Genomic DNA, 21,676 nt, shown 5'->3' on the forward strand with positions numbered 1-21,676 from the left:
CCAGACAACAGGAAGCAGACTAGGGAAAATAACACTCATATTCCCAAGAGATGGGTTATGGATGTTTGTTATCATTTAGGAGAGGTTGGTTACAAGTTGTTATTAGTCATTGTCAGGAAACGAGCTAACCAAATGGTTACATATGGACCACAGTTTCCTCTCCCTCCTTTCCTCACATTCCCCTCCTCCTTCTCCCATCTACTCCCTTCCCCATCCACTCCTCCTCTATCTCCATTCAGAAAGGAACAGGCCTCCCATGGGTTTGAACACAATGTGGCATATCAAGTTGAGGCACAGCTGAGTTCCTAACTCTGCATCAAGGCTGGGCAAGGTAATCCAGCATGGGGAACAGATTCCCAAAAGCCAGCTAAATGCCAGGGACAGTACCTGATCTCACTACTAGGAGCCTTACAAACAGACCAAGCTACCCAACTGTCATACACATGCAGAAGGCCTAGGATGGTCCCATGCAGGCTCCCTAACTATTGGCCCAGAGTCCATGAGCTCCCACAAGCTCAGGTCAGCTGTCGCTGTGGGTTTCCTCATCATGACCTTGACCCCCTTGGCTCATATAATCACTTTTCCCTTTCTTCATCAGGAGTCCCAGAGCTCAGCCCAGTGGTTGGCTATGGATCTTTGTATCTGCTTCCCTCAGCTCCTGGATAAAGGCTCTCTGATGACAATTAAGGTAGTCACCAATCTTATTACAGTAGATGGTCAGTTCAAGCACCCTCTTCACTATTGCTAGGAGTCTTAGCTAGGGTCATCCTGTGGATTCCTGGGAGTTTCCCTGGCACCAAGTTTCTCCCTAACCCAGAAATGCCCCCCTCCGTTGATATGTCTCTTTTATTACTCTCCCTCTCCATCCCACACCCAACCTGCCTCCCATGCCCAGTCCATCTAACCTGCTCCCTCAAGTTCCCATTCCCCCCCCCCCCATGAAAAGCCTCTTTGAGATGTAAGCTATTGGCCTTTCCCGGGGACCCAGGGTCTGAGTCAGGACTCCCTTGGCAATGCCCTTCCTTTCATGGAGGTAAAGATGAAAGGGCTTGGAGATACCAGGGAGAGTTAATGCAGGAGTCTGCATCAGGGCCTCTTTTAAGCTTTGAAAGACCTGTTCATGTTTCTCAAACCATTCCAAAAGGTTGTTGTCCCAGCTTTAGTGGAATACAGGGTCTGGCAATTTCAGCAAACCCAGGTAGCCAAAGACTACAATATCCAAAAGCTTCCAGAAATTCCCTAACTTGTTTCATGGTGGTTGGAATTGGGATTTCCAGTATGGCCTGGGACAACAGTCTTTTTCCTTCTCTCAGCTCATATCCCAAGTAAGTAACCTGGGGTGAGTAAATTTGAGCTTTCTTTTGAGAAACTCTATAGTCTAACTGGGCTAGAGTTTTCAAAATGCCTCTGATGGCTCTCAGACAGTCCTCCTCATCTTTAGCAGCCAAAATAAATCATCTACATATTGGAGCAAGATTATCTCAGGGTATTTACTACAGACGAGACTTAAATCCTGGTTGAATGCTTCATCAAAGATGGTGGGAGAATTTTTGAATTCTTGAGGCAGTCTGGTCCAGGTTAGTTGTCCTGATATGCCCAGTTCAGGGTCAGCCCATTCAAATGCAAAGAATGAGCTGACTTAGTTTTGACAAAGGTATGGGGAAGAATGCATCTCTTAAGTCCAATACAGTGTAAACCTATGCTCTAGTGGTAATAAATTGAGCAACATATAGGGATTTGGAACAGTTGGGTAAATGGATTCTACCCTCTTGTTCACTTCCCTCAAGTCTTATACTGTTCTAAAGTCTCGAGTTTCAGTCTTTTTGACAGACAACAAGGAGATATTCCAGGGTGATTGGCAAGGAATAAGTATGCCTTAGTATGCCTGCTTCAAGGAGGCACCTGATGTGAATCTTAATCCCTTCCCTGGCTTCTGAACTGATGGGGTGCTGCTTTACTCTAATAGGCATTGCCCCAGATGTTAGTTGCACTGTGATGAGTGGCACATGTTTCGCCAGGCCAGGAGGATTGTCCTCTGTCCAAACTGTAGGAATTTCCTAGATCAGGAACTTTTTACATCCCCTTTCCAGGGAATGGGTTGGATTTTGGAGGAGCAGATGTTCCTCACTTATTGGGCAGGTTATATTTAAAGCCTTAACAGGGCCTCCCAATTGTAACATAGACAAGTCTCCTGAGAATGATATTGTTGCCTGGAGCTTGTTCAAGAGGCTCCACCTCAGTAAAGGGTAGGGGCATTCAGGAATAACAATAAAAGAATGAGTCACAGTTCCTTATCCTAGGTTAACACTCTGGTCAGTGGTTCTTTTGTATTCTTTGACATATCCTGTTGCCTCCTGTACTTCCATTGTGTGGTTGGTAAGGAGTCCCAAGGTCTTCTGTAATACCAAATGAGTAGCCCCTGTGTCTATCTGAAATTTTACTGGTTGGCCCCCCTATGGTGAAGGTTACCATAGGCTACTGGTAGTTCTAAGGAGCCTCAGCCTGGATAATCCTCCATAGCTAGGATTAGTTTGGGTTTGGCAGGGGTGCTGGTGATGGTGGTGGTACCTGTTTCCAGCATGAACATTCATTTTTCCAGTAACCCATTTCTTTGCAGTAGGCACATTGGTTCTTTTGTAAAGGTCTCCTCTTTTTATCATGGTGTGCATGGACAGAGTTGATGTGGCTGGGGCTTGTAGTACAGCCATGGTGGCACGGCCTATTTTCTTTATCAGAAGATCTTCTTTGCCATCTCTGTCATAAACACTTTCTGGGCCATCTCTAATAGTTCTGCCTGGTTCTTTCCTGCAAACTCATCCATCGTTTGCACCTTTCTATGTATGTCAGGGGCCGACTGAGTAACAAAGCCAGGTTAATCACCTTGAGATTTGCCAGATCCTCTGGGTCTATAGGAGTGTATAACTGATAGGTATCCAGGAGGTGTTACAGGAAAGCTGAAGGTAATTTATCTGGGCTCTGTTTCACATCTGTTACCTTAGATAAGTTAGTGGGCTTCTGAGCTGCCTATTTTCTCCCTTCTGGCAGAACTTGGAGGTATTCATCGAGTGACCTCCTACCTCTCTCTGTGTTGCAGTCCTGTTGGGTTCTTCTTCTTGGCAGACCATGGTCAGTTGCCTCTGTCATCTGGTCACCAGCCATTGAAGCTATTCTGGCGAGTGCTTCAGTTGCCTTCGTGAGAATATGTTCCCTTTCTTCAGTAGTGAAGAGGTTATGGAGAATCTGCTGACAGTCATCCCCTGTGGGGAGATGATTGAAAAAGAATCAATTAGAGAAAATTAAGGAATCAGGGCTAGTGCTGAAAGGGGGGCTCTGGTTCTTCCAGCTGTAGAGATCTGTGGTGGAGAAAGGGACATACAAGTATTGACTGTCATAGGGGAGTGAGGACTGAAGGAGGTGATACCTCAGGATCAGAGTCAAAGGAGAAGTCAGGAGGGCCATATGGGACTCCCTGGAGGGTGTGGGGAGGGGAAAAGAGGGGGAGGTAGGGAAGAGCCAGGGATGGAGAAGGTGGGTGGACGTTGGGAAGAACTAGATGGTGGGACAGGAGTAGGTACAGACTGAGGGTCAGAATGCGGCCTTGGTGGTGGGGATTGGGGTGGCAAAGGTGGAGGTGGAGGTGAGGAGGGGAGAAGGTAACAGTGGTTATATGAAGGGAGAAGGGGTTCTTGCTCCTGTGAGTTCTGCAGAATGGTCTTTAGAGGGGGCTCATTAGTCTCTGCCTCAAGCCCTCAAAAGGTCCATCTACCAACAACCAGGGCTTGGCCACCTTGCCTGTTATGGACCATATAGACCTTTCTCCCAGGGGGGAAGTTTGGAAATTGCTTCAGCCCATGACAAGATATATCCAGTTTGATCTGGGTGGCCAGGCTTACTGAGGGTGATATTACCCACTGCCCAGGCTATCTGAGAATCAAAAGTACCCTGGGAGGGCCAGTCAACCCTGAACGTGGTCCGTTCAGTTTCACAGAATATTTGGAAGCTAATCTTGGTGATAGGATAATCATAATACACCTTAACTACGGGGGTGGGGGAGTAAAGTTTATCAAAATTCCTCAGAACACAGGCTAGAGGGCTGTTAGGCTTGCTAGTCTTATTACCCACACTGTCCATTAGTTCAGTCTCCCCAAATCCAAAATAAACCAATTAACACAGAAAGTACAAAATGCAGAAAGAGAACAGTAAAAACGAAGCCAAAGACACGACAAACAGTATGTAAAACCAGACCAAGAACCTCAGGTGGGTGGTGTGATGCCTTGTCTTTTGCCCTGGATGGGAAAAATATTGGGGTCTCATCAAACTCCTCTACATCCCAGAGAGGGATCCCCCAAAACAGAACTAGACTATAACTCATCAGGGGGCCTCTGTAGATGCTTGCTGCTTTTCTCAACACAGAAGTTCACCTCAGTAGTCTGTGAACTCAAGGCAGCCCTGGAGCCTTGGAATGTCTCAAGGCATGTGCCTCCTGATGCAACCCCCAGTCCCTCAGAGTTCTGGAGGGAAGGTCTGGGTTTGGAATTTGGGTGGGTGGTCTGAATCTCACTGGAGCCTCCAGAAAATGTTAATCCCAATGGTGAGACTAAGACCACCGCCACAATTTGACCCAAATTTGAAGCAAGCTTGATTATTATTGGGATACACCCAAGAGCTAGCTAATAACTACTTCCTAAATTAAGTTAAAGAGATTCTATCTCTTGACCTCCTTATAAAGTGTGGTGATACTTTATTTGTGCTGAAATGTGATATTTTATTTGTATGTTAATAAATAAAGTTTGGCTGGAGATCAGAGGTCACATAGTGAGCCATAAACAGAAGCCAGGCGGTGGTAACACATGCTCTTAATCTGATCACATGGCAGGCAGAGTCTCTATGTGATCAAGGACACAGCCAAGTGTGGTGACACACACCTTTTATCCCAGTACCAACCATAGAGACCTGGATGTCTGTATAGACAGGCAGTGACGAGGAAGTCATGTGGCTGGGCTTAGAGCCAATGAGAAGGCAGAACAGGAAGGTAATAAAAGCACAGGTTAGACAGGAAGAAGGTCTCTCTTGGGAAGCTACAGCATGGTGGTAAATTAAGGCTAGTCAGTGGCTCTTTGTTATTTCTCTGATTTTTTTGGTTATTACCCCTGTATTTGGCTCTGTGTTTCTTATTTAATAAGACTGTTTAGAAATTCGTCTACAGTAAAGAGTAAAACCATGAGTAGTTTTACAGAAGGGAGACAATGGGGCAATAAGGAAATACAAAAAAGCCTTAAAAAAAACCATGTGGTCACCTACCATGTGCTTAGGGAGGGTAAGGGTATTCTTAAAAACAATTCAAGGTCATGAGTTGAGAAAGGTCAGGTTTCAGACAGCAACTCAACTCTCATAGTAAATAGAAACTTATTTTTAAAAATACAGCAAAATGGTTCCTGCCTTCAAAATGGAGTCAGGCAGGTTCCTCACTTCAGTGCAGCTCATGTAAACTTCTAAGGAACCTGCCTTAGAAAGATGGGTACCCACTGCAGAAGATTTCTCACATGTGTGAGATTTGTAGGATACAACATCCACAAATACATAGTTAACATCTGATATGTGGCAGTGTTTCTGGTAAGACCATTCTTGGCCAGTAGAAATTTTCCACACAAATGTGTTGATTAGTAGGCACATGGTGGTAGAGAATACTGAGATACTAAGGTATGAAGAGGTTCCCATGTGACCTGGTTTGAGACTTAGAATGCTATGATCCTTATGGAGACAATAAGGATCTGAGATAGTCTTCGAAGTTACTATGGCAAGCAGGCAGGCTGGTACATTGGGACAAATCTCAAATGGGGGGGTCTGAGGTCATAGGCAAGTCATGTCATATGCTTCTCTGACTCCCCTGAGGCATTATCATAAATAACATTTAAGTAAGCAGTTACAGCATTTTATTTTTAATAGTCACTATTAAAATTGTAGAGGTGGTCATGAAGAACACAGCTCAAACCAGGGCAGTAGGGAATAAAGAGACATAACAGTCTTTGTTTTAAGTTCATATAATTACTTATCATAAGACTTTTAGTAAACTAGGAGTGGACGAGAACTACTTTAATTTGTTATCATTCATTAAAACCTAGCTAATATAATATTTAATGGTTAAATTCAAGATTTTCTACTCTTATGCTTTAATTAGGTGTTCTATTGGGAGTTCTAATAATGCAATGGGGTATGAAATTTAAGGAACATGGTTAAGTTTTAGGAAAATTTCAAGTGCTTCTTATTGCAGGATACCTAACTGTATCTCTAGAAATTGCTATGAAGATTATGCAGGAGCAAACACTTATAACAAGTAGATTTATCAAGATGTCAGGAGGCAAGGTCAGTATAGAAAATGACATAGTTTTGCAAATTGGAAGTAAACTTTTGGGAAGTGAAATAAAATCATAGCATAAAAAGAGGAATGCAGAACATTTCAGTAAACATTTAACAAAATGTATGTTGTCACTTTAACCACTAAATATGGGTATAAAAAAGATGTACAAGGTTCTCAGATGGGAAAACTAAAAAAATGAATAGATTTAATTAATATAGTTTTGGAAACCTTCAGAGTACTCTGGAGGGTAAGTAGTGGTGGCTGAGTAGAGTGGACAGTGGGGAAATTTTCTGAGGGTATGTGACTTAGTTAGGGTTCCTATTACTGTGAAGAGACACCATGACTACAGCAACTCTTATAAAGGAAAACATTTAATTAGAGCTGGCTTACAGTTCAGAGATTTAGTCCATTGTCAACATGGTAGCAAGCCTGGCGGCACATATCCACACATGGTGCTAGAGAGGAAACTGGGAGTTCTACATCCAGATCTGAAGGCATCTAGAAGAGACTAAGATATACTAGGCCTGGCTTGAACTTCTGAGACCTCAAAGCCCACCTCCAGTGGCACACTTCTTCCAACAAGTCCATACCTACTGCAGCAAGGCCACACCTCCCAATAGTGTCAGTCCTTGTGAGCCTATGGGACCATTTTCAAACTACCACAGTATGGAAACATTCTATGTATTAATAAGCATAGGAATCATATACACATATGGATTTACCAAAATTATCTCTTGTATCTAAGAGTTCTAAATTTTAATGAAAGTAAACGTACTTAAGTAAAATGTGCAAATCATGCTGAATTCTGACTAGAAGGTTCATGTAGTATAGCATGGTAATTCTGAAACTGGTACGTAATGATTTTGGTCAAGTGACTGTATTTTAAGTAACTCTGTATTCCTTAAATATGATCAGGATATCAGTATCAATGAAAACACTTTGAGTTTAGATCACCATTACTAAATATAATTCTCATGTAAAAGAACAAAAGCTTCTAGGAGAAGTGGAAATGAGACAGAAAAAATTATGAGTTGACATTGGAACATTACTGTGGCAGTGAGAAAGGAATTATTTAAAGAGTTATCAGAACACTATAGAGGTTGAAGCAGTTTTTATCTAGCCGGATCTTGAGTTATTGAAATCTATTTAGTAAAACATTTAAACCAATTAAATGAAATATGATTTCTATTGATATAACACATGAACAAATAAATAAATGTGAGGCAGACTTCCAGCATAATTGCAGCTAATATTTATGGAAGGGAAGATGGAGAGAGAAAAACAGTTGCAGACATTAAAATAGGGCAATTCTTGATGGGCAATAAGATGTTTAGTTACAAAGGCAAAATGACAATCCTGATTCACATTGATTGGTGAGGTTGACATTACCAGTATTAAGACCTGCTGACATTGTTTGTATCCTAACATCACTATTTGGGTATATTTTACAAAAGCATAGCAAATCTAATCATGAGGAAATATTAGAGAAAGTGAAATTGGAAAATATTTTACCAAATTAGTGTTCTCATCTCTTTACAACTCTAAGGACTAAGAAAGATGGAAATGGACTGGCAAATGGTTCAAGGTTAAAGAAGAATAGTAAAGGTATGTGACAGATAAGTAAAATGTGTGACCCTTATTATGTCCTGGAATGGGTAACAAATCTTGTTGAATATTAGTAGGACTCTCTGTCAAAATAGATTACAGATTATAAAACATGTCATGACATTATTATGTTTCACTACAAAAACCTATCTTTATTTATGTAAAAACCTATCTTTACACTTAGGCTATGCAATGTGTTGTTAAATAAGATCAGGCACATTTAGGGTTAAATAAAAGTGTAACTTATTATCAAAGGTTCATAAAAGAAGATCTATGAGGACTAGAAGATGACAGATGACACTTATGCATTAACTGCTCGATGCTCTGGGAATAAAGCTAGGGATAATTAGAAAGCAGCCATCTTATAGGATGTGTGAGGGTGGAAAGGCACCAGAGTTTCTGTAACAAAGAACGTCAAGGAACATTGAAAGTAGAACAGAATGAGCCTGAATCCATTCTGAAGAGCCCAGCCCCAAGTGTGGCCTGCTCAGCTCCAATTGTAAGGTGAAGGCAGCTGTAGAAGGTAAGAACCATGGCTTAAGACAGGGAAAGCACTTCAGAAATTGTGTACTGCACCTTTAGGACCAGATGGAACATGAACGGGGGTGAGGAGGAAGAGGAAGATAAGGGCACAGGGAGAGGAAAAAGCAGAGGGTGGATAAACACAAGAGACAATTGCTACATTATAGAGGGAGGGATGGAGACCAAAGAGGGGAAAATAAAAAAGAAACTAAAAACAGAAGTAGTGTTGAAAAGATCTGCAATCTGGTGGACAGGAATCTAGAAATCCACAAAACATATAAGTTCTGGGAAAACCCTCTCTTCTTGTCTTCCCATGGAAGCAGGGCCAAGAAGCCATTTTACAGAGATGCCTGCTGCTAAGCATCTCTAGAGACAGAAGTCTTTCTGCATGGCCTACTCATGAAACTAGGGCAAGTGTCAGGAGACTGCATTCTGAGAGCTGGCCTGCAGCATCCTTCTTGTGACTAGGGAAATCTTAAGACACAAAGTTCCTTAGACACAGGAAAAGATTGTTCCACATTGCGGAGTTCTTATCTGAGCAATAGACAGGAGTGAGACTCATGAAGTCCCTGGAATACTGGTGCACTGGCAAGTACTGAAAGATGTCAATATCTAAGAAATTTCACATACAGAGTTACTATGGGAGAGGCCATTTTCAAGGTGCTTGAAATTTTCTAATTTTTAATGGAATATTAAGTATATGATTATTTATCACATTACTATTCTTAGTTCTATAGATACAATTCTACAAAGGTGATATTCTAAGAGGATAAATTAGCACCTAAGAAGATGATGCCTCTTCGTGGTAAAGTCAAAGCCAAGGTCTAAATCTATGGGTTCACATGCAGTTGATTTCTTTGACAGCTGTCGATTTTGGAGATGACAACAATGCAGATTCTTTTTTTTTTTTTTTTTTTTTTTTTTGGCAAGTGAACTCCAAAGTCACAACCGTCTATCTCTTTCTACATAGATTCAGGGAGAAATAATTACATAGAAAAAAACCCCTGTTGGTTAGCAACAGAATACTTTAACACTAAAACTTGATCTCTAACCCAGTTCATCTTCTAGCAAGCAAACTGGATCAGACACAGTTTGTCTTTTCTGGGCTGCCAATGGCCACGTTTGAGAGTTCCAGCAAGCTTCATGATCTTTTTCTCCCTTCTTATATTTTTGGTTGTGCGCCTAGCCTTTAACGGCTGAGCCATCTCTCCAGCCCTTTTTCTCCCTTCTTAACCTTACCTTAAGCATAGGATTGCAGGCACACCGAGTGGTGACAGGTTGCCACTTGGGATCCTCAGAAATAAGGAGGAACACAAAAGCTCTCTCTGAATAGGCTCATTCATGCTCTGTTTCCTCCATTACTTGGTTAAATCAGACCCCTTGTGCTCACTCAACTAAAAATGATACACTTGAAAGTGGAGATGAAAGGGAGTTGGGAACTTGTTGAAGGCAAGAAGATACCATTGTCTTAAATAAATGTAAAAGTACATTGGTGGAGTCCCCCAAATCTTATGAATATAAAAAAGAATAATTGAATCAGTGGTATCTTGTAAACAAGTCCAATCATGGCATTTCTTTTCCTGCTTTCTTATTATGTGACTATAAAAAGCTGTCAACAGTGCATTTAAATTTTCCTGCAGAGAGGAAACACACAGATCATAATGAATGTAAGAATATGCTTATAACCATATGTTTGTTCCCATAAAAATGTGCCAATGTAAGAATTGCTCCATTTTGAATATTTTGGCACCATGTAGGGGTAGTGGGTTGAAACATCCATGGTGGGTTCTTTGACTTTTCCCTCTGTGTGTTATAATTGTTACATTTTTCAACATAGAGGTTTCTAGACAACCTCCCCTTCATTCCCCTCCTTCCTGCTCCCCTACTTTGCTTCTTTGTATTAAGGTGAGGTCTGAAAATACATTCCAAACAATGTCATATTACATAAACTTAGAGACAAAGGAAATGGTTACTTAGCAACAAGGGCACGGTAAAAAAAAATATTTATTCCTTATTTTTACTTTCCATTTTGGGACTGTGCTCAGGAAAAGATTTACAAGAAATTCAGGCAAGGAGAAAATGATTTTATAAAATCAGCCTAAAACAGGTAGTAGAGGAGGAAGAAGACCAGATCTTAGCCCTGCACAAAGAACATTCTCAGTAACCTGGCAAATGGAAAGAAAGGAATGGAGAAACTTGGCCTTAGGTGGGACAGAGAGCCTCACTTTACTATTTTTCTTCGGTTTTCCATAACTTCTCCATAATGTAACAAGGGATTCTAAACAACAAGCTGAGAATGAAGACATGTCTGGAAACTGACCCACCATATTATCAGCTCAAATCTGTCTTGTCTTGAGCACTGTAAATTCAGACTAGTGACAGCTCCTTAAAGGATCTATGTGAACTGATATGTCTCAGTTGCTTTCTTGATCAGAAAGATTGTTTCACATTATTAAATATTTGATGAAAATGTGGCTATTAGGAAGTTAATGTTATCAGTATCCACTGTTACATTTGTTCCTTTTCCTTATGGATTTAGTCTATTCTGAGCACTTTGCATCTATTAAGGTGGTCTGTATGAATTTGGAGCTACTTAACTCTTTAATATCAGAAACCATTCAAAGGACAAGTGACTAGTATAATTGATAGATTCTTTACAAATCTTAATATTATTTTTTATTTTTTTCTTTCCTTTTTCAAGACAGAGTTTCTTTGTGTATCCCTGGCTATCCTGGAACTTGCTCTGTAGAACTTGCTCTGTAGAACTTGCTCTGTAGAACTTGCTCTGTAGACTAGGCTGGCTCTGAACTCAGAGATTCACCTCTTTCTTCCTCCTGAGTTCTGGGATTAAAGGCATGTGCCACTACCACCTGGTACTATATTATTTTTAAATTGATTTTTAGTTAGCATACAAACAGATAAGTTTCATTGTGATATCTCTGTATGTGTATACATGCATATATATGAAATAAATGTATATATATCGTGTTTTGTTTTGACTCAATTTCCCTCAACTGTCTCCTGCTGTCTTCCTCTCTGGTTGCTGGTCTCCCTTGTCTAATCAAATAGCCTCTGCTTCTGCTTTCAGTACACACACACACACACACACACACACACACACACACACACACATATATATATATAATGTATGTATAATTTATATTATACACATACATTTTCTCAATAACTTCTCTTATTTCCACTCCCTGTTACTTTTAGACCCTTTCTACCCTTCTTATGTCTGTTTCTGTCTCTGTCTCTGTCTCTGTCTCTGTCTCTGCCTCTCTCTCTCTCTCTCTCTCTCTCTCTCTCTCTCTCTCACACACACACACACACACACACACACACACACACACACACACACTGTGAGATATATACAATTCCCCCAATCCCCAATACTAAAGAATATACATTGATTATCTTAAAAAATGATCACACATTAGGGAACAAAGCAATTTCCAACAAATTTAGGAAAATTTAAGCAACATCCTGCATTTTATCTGACTGTAATGAGACAAAATTAGAAATCAACATCAATAAAATCTACAGAAAATACATGAACCTGTGAAAATAAAAAAAATTAAATGATGAGTGAGTCACTATAGAAATCAAGAAAGAAATTAATAAATACAACTCCTGGATTTAAATGACAATGAAGTACAACACACCAAAATTCATGGGACACCAGTCAGCCCAAAGAGAAACGATTACATTACTAAATGCTTACACTGAAATATAAGACAAAATTCAAATAAGCAACTGAGTTAGATATTATAAGTCCTTGAGTAAACAAGGAAAAAGTACTACAAAAACAGAATCTGGGAAGATGTAAAATCAGGGCAGAAATTAATGAAATAAAAATGAAAAATAAATACTAGGACTCAACAAAATGAAAAATTTATTCTCTGAAAATCAAAACAGGATTAGCAAACCCTTAGTCAAATTAACTGAGACACACACATACACACACACACACACACACACACACACACAGAGAGAGAGAGAGAGAGAGAGAGAGAGAGAGAGAGAGAGAGAGAGAGAGAGAGAACCAAAATAAATAAAATTAGAGATAAAAAGAGGAATATTACAACAGATAGAATGAAATTCAGAAAATGATTAGGATCTATGTTAAAAACCTATACTTCACTACACTGGAAAATCTAAAGTAATTGATGAATTTCTAGGTGCATATGACATCAAAATTAAACCAAGATAGAAGTATCAGTTGTTGGCTTCATGCCTGCATGGCTTACTGAGACCTGTGGTTCTCTGCAGCTCTACAGTATAGTAAATTGCTGTCACAGGCTATAACACTATCTTGGGAAAAGATTAGACTTAAAGTATACCTTCTATTCTATTCATGTTGTTTTTGTGACACTATAAAGTTAAAACTTGTAAGTCTGACCACTGTAAGCTTTTCTAGTGCAGTTCTCTTGCCAACGTGAAGACAGAAAACCACCAGTCCTTTGCAAGAGTAACTGTTGGAGGTAATCACACAGTTTCTTCTGTGAAACTCAAGGTTGACAGCTTTCAGACATCCTTATGAAATGTCAAGTCTTCAGTCGTTTCTGAAGGACAGCAATCCTCTAATTGTGGCAGGAGCAGTAGTTATAGTGAGTTTTTTTTTTGTTTGCTTGTTTTTAATGTTTTTTTTTTCTGTGTATTTTTTATTAAGAAATTTTTTTATTCATTTTACATACCAAAGATCCACCTCTTCCCTCCTCCTGCCTCTCCGGCCTCCCCCTCCCAAACCACCTCCCTTTCCCTCCTACAAGAAGGTAAGGCCTCCCATGGGGAGGAACATTTAGGAGAGGCAGGTCCAAGCCCCTCCCCCTGCCTCAAGGCTGTGCAAAGTGTCCCATCATAGAAGTGGGCTCCAAAAGGCCTGCTCATGCACCAGAGATGGATTCTGATCCTACTGCCAGAGGGCCCCTTAAGCAGATCATGCTACACAAGTGTCTTGCTATGCAGAGGGTCTAGTCCAGTCCCATGCAGGCTCCACAGCCTTTGATCTAAATTTCATGAGTTCCCACTAGTTTGGTTTGGTTGTCTCTGTAGGTTTCCCCATCATGATCCTGATGTCGCTTGCTCATAGAATCTCTCTTCTCTCTCTTTGACTGGACTCCTGTAGCTCGGCCTGGTGTTTGGCTGTGGATCTCTGCATCTGCTTCCATCAGTTACTGGAGAAAGGCTCTGTGAGGACAGTTAGGGTATTCACCAATCTGATTACTGGGGTAAGTCAGTACAGACACCCTGGTACTTGAGGCCAAGTAATTCTTTACTGCAGAGAGAAGTTATCACAAGCATTGTCAGACATTGACAAGCAGTAGACCTGGTCTGTGTCCACTGGGTGCCAGGAATTCCCTAGTGGAATTATGGCAAACAAACATCCTACGGGGAGCAAAGTTTGTCCTGGTTGAGGAACACCATGTCAATGGGCTTGTAAGCATTCTTCTTCCTATTGAACTATTGTACTCAGTTTTACTTTGCTGCAAATTTACTGGTAATAATAATTAGAAAGTGAAATAAAAAATAATTTATAAATTACTTATAACATCTAAAGTGTTATACATATGTATGTGTGTATGAATTTACTCCAGTAAACACTTACATATACCTGACTTATGTAGCTACTATATTTGCTACTAGAGATACAATTGAATGAGGCAATTTTTCAAATGTCCTAGACTACAGGGGAAGTTAAAAAGTCACCTAGAGTATCATAGTAATTTGAGAAAAGTCTTCTGGGAGATATGAAAAAAAAGGATGATTAGAGTTCCAATTGAGAGACGGTGAGGAGACAATGAATCTCTGTGCAGAAATCTGAACTATAGTCAAATATTCTGGAGATAGATTTGCGAAGTAGTTGGGAAGCTTTAGGATTTCCAACAATATTCTGGATCATTATTTATAACTGTCTGTGTTTGAAGCATGATAACATGAAGTTAAACATTGAAGTTGGGTTCACTTAACTAGATGGTAACAAAAGGCAATTATCAACTTATTCCTTGAACTAATGCTTGGCCTTTTGCCAAATTCAGTGAAATTACGGGCACCTTCAACAAGTTATAAAAGATAACTCACTTTTAATGATGAAGACAATGCACTCTTATTTTCTCATGTTTTTTAGGGTACAGTCACAGACATTACTTGCTGTATTCTTCTGTCAACTCTATAAGTTACACAGAATATGCTCTATCATCTCTGTTTCTTTGTGTAGTCATGTAGTTTAACAGAGTGTATCAAAGTACAGTGTTCTCAAAGCATACCTGCCCTTCTCAGCATGGATATACAGCTCCCATAGGGCAATGTAATGGTGCATTGTAGTTTAGCCTGTCATTGTGTTTTAACAGCAGGACCCTGTCATCATTTTGCTATCCTTGAAAGCAGTTCAATTTTAGCACTTAGAGCTGAAATTATAGTGTCTCAAAGCTAAATTTAAAGGAGTAATTTACTCCTATCTCTACAAAGAAACAGAACCAATCAATGTAATAAAAAAAATTAAGATCATTCTGTATTTCGTACAGTTGCTGTTGCACTTGTATGACTCAGAGGGCCCAGAAAACTGTCTATCATCAGAGAATATTTAGAAAGCAGAACAGTGCTTGGCTTGAGGTGGATAGTCAAGAAATCTATTAGAAAGATGGATGAGTGGGAATGTGAATGAAGTAGATGGTTACTTCTTTCTTAATACCATGGCCATATTCTTCTGTTTTCTATTAGAACAAATGCCTCATGACTGGTTTCAATGGAGCATTGAATACCAGTTTTGTCCAAAAGCACTAGCTGGAGAATAGTGTTAAAATCAAGGGCAGGTTTAGCTGTTAGGAGATCTTTCTAAAGGAGAGGTCTCATGTCTCATGCCCCCATCTTGCTTATCACAACTACTCTAATAATCAACTGTCAGACTCACATGAGACACTTCCCCTTCCTTTCTGCAAGATCCATTAGTCACAAGTCCTATGGCTCTTTATTGTTGGAGGAAGCATTTCAAAACTGCCCTTCAACTTTCACTTCTATTCTTGTGACCTCTGCTCAAAACCTATCTCCTCAGTTTGGATCACTCTACTAGTTTTCCAGCTAGCCTATTTTAATGTTTTTTCTGCTATATTTTGATCACTATACTCGAGCTTAAAAAGTTATTTCATTTTCGTCTATCTTTTAATTCTTTCAACAAGTGTACATGACAACCCAAATTTCTTTTCTAGCTCACTAGACTCCCACAATGAACCCTTTCATGTTTTCCTCTGTATGGACTCCTTCATACCTGAATAATAGTCTTTTAATTATCCAGAATACACCTTCTGTATCACCTCCCACTCTTCTGATATTGTTTGGTATTCACTCAGCATTATAGGTTATATGGCAGACTATGGGAACAAAGGAGTACTTCCCTTTTTAGATTGCCTTTGTATCTCTATATCAATATCCCCCTGGATTACAATTTTATAACTATGCTGATCTGTAGTTAGTCATTACATATGAATTCAGAGATAGTCTTTGTTCATCTATGGATCCAAAAATCAAGTTCCATGCCAGACTAAGGACCAAGAAGCCAAAAATTGTTACTTATGCTCTGAGAATTGGCATATGTAGCACTTATTCAAATTCCTCCAACTAATGTCTATAATCTGCTGGGCATTGATAACATAATATTACTATCTTCATTTTGAAAAATGATAAAAATAGCTTGACCAACAAGTATTAAGTGGATAAGTTTGGATATGTTCTAGGCCAGCTAGATGCTAAAGCTCTAATACTTTCTAAATATTACAAATTAATAACTTAGTAATAAATGATCTAAATAAAATTCCTTTGTCCCCATCAGTTCATCCTCTTCCCCTACATCTGCATAAAGCCTTAGAAGAACTCCAGCACATTAAATATTATACCCTTTTCTTCTACAATGAAAGTTATTCAAATTGAATTGATAAAAATGAAATTAGTCATTCCAAAGAAGCCACTGGGCCCATGCAAGGTATTGGAGCAGATAAGTGTGATGAGTACTGTGAATTGACATTGAAAGGGCTGGGAATGGAGCCCACATGGTTATCTAGAAGGAATCACAGTCTGTGTTATTCATGTGAATGGTAAAATATTGGAACTAAAGGTTACAATTATAGTGGAAGATCCTGGCTGCTTTCTGGAGGGCTCTACTGAATTCCCTTCCATCCTCCCTCCGCTTTGTTCTTTCCTGAAAGGTGGATTCTCATTCTTCTCCAGCTGCAAAGCATTAGCGGGATAAAATTACAGGGAGTCAAGCTTACCTATGTGTCAGGAAAGGGCGTCACTGTGGTCTTGGCAGTATATGCTAGCTGTTCCATGTTCAAAAAGCTGTCTAAAGGCAAAAGAATGAGTACTGTATTTATGAACAATGCCAGCTGCTATGTGCAGGGTAGCTGTGGACTGCATGCAAAAATGCATACCTTTTTTTAAACTATCAAGGGATTGCAGACCAATTTCTTCCTAGAACTATGAAGTAAAAACTCCAATTAAAGTATTAATAAGAAATTATTGAGTATCTGCAGTGTTCTAACATTGACACAAGTGCTGTCAAAAATTGGTCCACTTGAGCTCTGGTTAGACCTGGAAGAAGTTACTATTGTCCTTATTTTATAAATAAAGGCATTATGGCACAGAGGCAAAGAAAAGCACCAGGAAACAAACATCAGAGTCAAGTTTGACCTCAAGTCCTTTGGCTCCACAGTTATGATCATTTATTGTAGCAGTGTACTGCCTTCAAACATTTGTCTATGTGATTTCCAATTCATTTTCATTCAAAAATTTCTCCTTTCACATTGCGATGTAAGTAGGTACAAAGATTATTCCTCCAGAGTCAATTCATGGAAAAAATCAAGCTATTAATTAACCACAGTAGGGTTTTAATTCAAATCACCTCTTTCAACTTTTTCTTGGTTTATTATATCTTCATTTGCCAAGGAAATGAACTGGTTGATGAAAGTACAGCCTGATTTATTTCACATACCAGCCTCCATTAGGCAATGTGCCTAACAAGAAATGTATTGATTTATTAGTACAATTATTCATTCAACACACAAGTATCTACTGATATCTTATTAGACTTGGATGGACATCATTCAGAGTAATAAAGATTAAATAATGCAACAAAAATAAAAGGATTTGTTAAAGAGATACTAAGTGATATAAACAAATAATGTTGATACTTATCCTTCCAAGCATTGTGAACATGCCACCATTTCTGGAATCTGCTGACTTTTGCTGGGTTCTCACACTTTTCATGTTTTCAAATTGTACAGATTAAACTAGAATTTATCATTTGGGCTGTCAGGGTAATGTCATAAATGGGTTTTTACTAAAATCCAGCATGTGCTTGAGTCCTACCTCTACAAGGTTGTCCGTGAAGTGGAACTTACATTTTTTTTTAATCTCAAAGTGTTTGTATGAATATGTGGACAAAAGGGAAAGCTCTTTTAATTTACAAAACAGTTAAAGTACCAGTGTAGCACTAATAAGTAAGAGTGTGGGCTTTAGGAATAACAAAGGGCTCAAATCTTGATTTTGTTACCCACTGAGAAATACCAAGCTAATTCTTTAACATCTGTATATTACTTTCTATGTTGTAAAAATTCATTTAACTCAAATTCAGTTCTGTGAAGATTTAGTATAATGTCATTGTAAGTTGTGTATATATGCATTATGGATTGCTTCCAAATTAAATATGGGGTCCTTGCCTCCTAATTTTGAATCAGTACAGAATTATAATTATCTCAACAAATAGAGTCCACTAGAAATGATGCTGTACAACTTCAAATACTTAGTAATAAAAGGGCATGAAGTTTCATCCCTCATTCTCAAGAATTATTTTTAAAAAATCCTTTATTTTCTGAGATTATAATATAATTATATCATTTCTTTCTTCTTTTTGCTTCCTCCAAAATCTTCCATATATTCTCCTTTGTTGGCCCTTTTCAAATTCATAGCCTCTTTTTTTTATTAATTACTTTTACATACATATATGTATATATGTATAAATGTATTTCTAAATATATACAAAAACATAAATTAGTAGTTTTTTTCATCAAGTCTTATCTATTTGTACCTATAGATAGTAAGGTAGTTTATAGCAAACTTATTATCAGATGAAGATTTTAAAGAAGTATCACATAAATTCTTCAAAGAGCCATAGGTACACATTTGAAACAAAATTTGAAACACATGGTAAAAGTAGGTTGTAAATGTGTCACACCCAAAGGTAACTACATGAAGTAATGAATTTGTTGGTTTGCTTGAATGTGATAAACATTTGAAAGTCGATGTCAAAACACGTATATAAATAGCATTAAATGAACATCAATTTTATTTGTCAAATAGTTACCAACAAATCTAGAATACTGTAGCAAGTTTCAGAAATGAAACAGAAAAATAAAGAATAGTTAAAAGATAAAAAGTAGAACAGAAATCTACCATAAACCAAGAAAAAATTCAGTATATAGAATGGATTGTACAACATAGTATACAAAGGAAAATGTCAGTGAAATTGGATATAAAGTAATAGAAATTATATCATTGACAAGGAGAGATAACAGATTCAGAAAATGTAAATTCCACCAGCTGAATCACAAAGAAGAGAAAGGTGAGGTTGAAAAATTATTTCAAGAAATAATGGTTAACCCCCCTTTCCAAATTAAGCAAATACACAATTTAAAGATTTAAGTTGAGTGAGCTCTATAGAAATGTAATCTCCAAGAAATTAATGCCAAGGTACATCACAGCCAAAATATCAAAATTAACTACAGTGATAAATTAGTGAGAGTAGTGAGAAATAAATGACATGGAACTTTACTTATGTGGAAAAATAACTTAATGACAACAGATTTCTCATCAGAAATGATTAGGGCTAAGAAGGAAAGAACAGGACATTTCCCCAGTGCTTAATAGTCTCCTACCCTAGAATACTATACTTGTCAAAATGAACCTTCTAAAATGGGTGGGGGTAAGAAATTCTCAGATGGAGTGAAATTAAAGCAAATTTGTCACAAGTAGTCCTTTTGTAATAGATGAGAAATGATAAAAGGAACTATGGAGGATTGGAAAGAAAAGATCATAGAAATAGTGAAGTTATCTTGGCAAATACAATAGATTTTTCTGTTCTTCAGTTTTCTGATGTATCTTTGAGAGTTAAGTAAAAATCATAACACCATTTGATGTGGTTATATTAATGTATATAGAGAAAATATTTAAGATAATTATCCTAAATTGGGAGTGTAATAAAGTATAAATAGAGGGAAGTATCCAATCATTCAGTTGACTGGTAAAACGTCAACATAGCAGAGAAAAGTAATCATAGGTCTTATTCTGTGAGTACTGCCGGCGAAAATAATGATCTACAAGGCGAGATGTGCTCTCTCATGCAGTAGTGGCTCTGACCAAATTCTACCTCAATTTTCAAACAGTACTCTGATCACTCCAAGCTCTTCTCCCTATTTATTAAAAAAATAGCCACCACCATTGCAATGCTACATACCAGTATGAAGAGGAAGAATTTTCTTTCTTTTTCTTGTTTAATTTTTAAAAATTTATTCTCCCTCATGCATGCATTACTTCCTGACTGCATTTTCCCCTCCCTCTACTCTTCCCTGCATTCCAATCTTGTTTAATCACAGTACACAAAATATTAGGCATCATTGTAGGATTTTCAAACAAATTTTGTTTTAATAGATTTTGCTTGTCTCACCCATCACCTCGCACCTCCTTGTATTTATCCCTCCATCTCCTTTCATGTTACATGTGTCCTAGCCCATTTCCTCAATAACTCTTCCTCCCTTTAATTGGTCTTCTCTGTAGCTTTTTATATATATTACTTATATTTATTTCCCGTATAAATATATGGGAAATATATACATATAAACACACATATGCTCACAGTACAAACAAGGGACTATGAAATAAAATGTGTGGTGTTTTTTTTTTTGTCTTTCTGAGTCTGTGTCACCTCGATACACTTAATGCTTTCTAAATCTACTCATTTTATTCACAAATTTGAAACCTTCATTTTTCTTTAGTGCTGAATAGAATTCTATTGTCTATATATATCACATGTTCATTATCCATTCATCTGTTGAAGGGAATCTAGGCTGGTTCAGTTTCCTGGCTAAAGTGAATAGAGCAGTAACAAACATGGATGTTCCAGTATGTCTGTGACAGGGAAGGAAGTCTTCAGGTATATGCCCAGGAATGCTATAGCTGGTTTATATGGCTGCTCTACTTTTAGCTTTTTTAGAAACTAAACTAATTTCTGTAATATCTGTACTACCTGTGGATATAATTCTGCTTGATGAGCAAATAAAATAATTATTGCAGGAATGTAATTACAGTTGAAAAGATATTATTCTTATGCTATATAGTATCACATATATGCTTGCATGTTAATGTATTAATAAATATCTTTTTCAATCATTGTTATCTTTTATTTCTTGGAATATGTTTTAATAAGTTTCTGTCTAGAAATATAAGAAAATATTGGTAAAAATTATATTTTCTATTCAGCTATAAATGTTGAGTCATTCTACTATTAGTCATTTATAAAGGGGTTTGGTGAATGGGGAATAAGTGAAGTATTTTATATGTTCTAATGGTTCTAACTTGAATGGGACTGATGATTACTTTTCTTCTCAGTAACATGTATAGTACCTTCTAGTGTTCTAAGTCATTAAATTATCCCTCAAAGCGCATGAGGTATGTGCCATGAACCCAGCTTCACTGACCAGGAATCTGAGTTATCCTGTGTTTGTAGAGAGCAAATCTTGATGGTGCCCAGGCTATCCAAGTCTCTGCCAATCACACAGGAAAGGCCACACCCCTCAAGGAAAATATAAGTTTCCCCAGAGTTGAAGAATATTTGAGTTTTATACAAATATATCCTCAAAATCCAGGCTTTCTAAAAGGGTATTTTCAATGTCGTTAGCTGTTGGATAGATGTTCATATACTGGTATTTAAAATTTCAGAGTTTAGCCTAATCATCTCACCATCTGCTATGAAATGATGAGCCCATCTGTCATGATATTCAAGACAGTATCAAATTCCATTTATTCTATGAGAAGACAATGACTTTTGAAATACCAAATTTGAATACTTCTGATTACAACATTGTGTTATGCTTAAGAAATTGCCAAGTTAGTTCTAAATAGTTGAAAGATAGCTGAAGTCCT

The 21,676-nt window shown here is 38.1% G+C and overlaps 1 long non-coding RNA gene across 2 annotated transcripts in view; it reads right to left on the reverse strand.

The window, feature by feature from the left end:
- The window catches only part of LOC128094150 (uncharacterized), a 46,866-nt gene extending 37,031 nt beyond the window's left edge, over window positions 1-9,835 (reverse strand). For both annotated transcript variants that reach the window (XR_008212844.1, XR_008212843.1), the window contains exons 1-2: window positions 9,725-9,835; window positions 3,078-3,257 (exon numbers count right to left, since the gene is read on the reverse strand). This is a non-coding gene — a long non-coding RNA (uncharacterized LOC128094150). The remainder of the gene's footprint in view (window positions 1-3,077; window positions 3,258-9,724) is intronic.
- Between the last annotated feature and the right edge of the window lie 11,841 nt (window positions 9,836-21,676).

Source organism: Peromyscus californicus, unplaced genomic scaffold, assembly GCF_007827085.1.
Source record: "Peromyscus californicus insignis strain IS unplaced genomic scaffold, ASM782708v3 Scaffold_4__1_contigs__length_199733344, whole genome shotgun sequence".
NCBI classification, from domain to species: Eukaryota; Metazoa; Chordata; class Mammalia; order Rodentia; family Cricetidae; genus Peromyscus; species Peromyscus californicus.